This window comes from Colobus angolensis, unplaced genomic scaffold, assembly GCF_000951035.1.
Source record: "Colobus angolensis palliatus isolate OR3802 unplaced genomic scaffold, Cang.pa_1.0 Scaffold157, whole genome shotgun sequence".
Taxonomy (NCBI): domain Eukaryota; kingdom Metazoa; phylum Chordata; class Mammalia; order Primates; family Cercopithecidae; genus Colobus; species Colobus angolensis.
In genome coordinates, this window is record NW_012114677.1 from 1,351,106 (window position 1) to 1,352,144 (window position 1,039).

Genomic DNA, 1,039 nt, shown 5'->3' on the forward strand with positions numbered 1-1,039 from the left:
CCCGGCTAATTATTGTATTTTTAGTAGAGACAGGGTTTCACCATCTTGGCCAGGCTGGTCTCGAACTCCTGACCTCATGATCCACCTGCCTCAGTCTCCCAAAGTGCTGGGATTACAGGCGTAAGCCACCCTTGTTAGTTTTTATGGAGGTGAAATTCATATAAAATAAAGTACTTAAAACATACAACTTAGTGGCATTAATACATTCACAATGTTGTGCGGCCACTCCCTCTATCTAGTTTCAAAACATTTTCATCACCTCAAAAGGAGACCCAGTATCCAGTAGGCAGTTGCTCCTCATTCCCCCCAGACCCGCTAATCCACTTGTTATTTGCCAATTCCGGACATTGCATGTAAATGGAATCATCCAGCATGTGACCTTTTGTGACAGTGTTTCGTCAGTCCCACAGTCAGGCAAGGGAGACTTAGTCAGGCCCATCCTAGGGTCCCTGCTACCCAAGCCAGCCCCATCCCAGTGGCTCCAGGGAACCTGCCCAGAAGAGCCGTGCAGCACCAGAAAGGTGTGGGTACCAGGCCAGCCCCGCCCTTCCCTTCAGGGCTTCATCAGCGCCAGGCCACCATGGACCCAAGACAAGTCCGCTTCTCCTGGATGGGAGCATTCCCAGAGGGCCGTCAGGAGAGAGGGTGGTGGCAAAGCCACAGACTGTCACTATGGTGGGACAAATCCCTTTGTTCTGAGGCTCAGCTTCCTTATCTGTAAAATGGGGAGGATTCCAACACCTTCCCATGGGCTAGTCCACAGCAAGGGCTAGATAACACGGCACTGTGATGACGGGCCCTCAGCCAACACAGGCCAACTGCCCCACAGCAGCCTGAAACATGGCCCTGATCCGACTCCTCCCACATGAGGGAGGGGTCTGAGCTCTGAGACCCAGCAACCATCTCTGGCCCGCAAGTGTTTCCCTGCAACCTGCCCTGTTAGGAGGGCTTTGAAATGCTTTTCGGTTTTACTGGAGATCATCAAGTCAAATGGGACATTACTTTAAAGGGGCACAGACTCTATTTTTTTTTTTTTTTT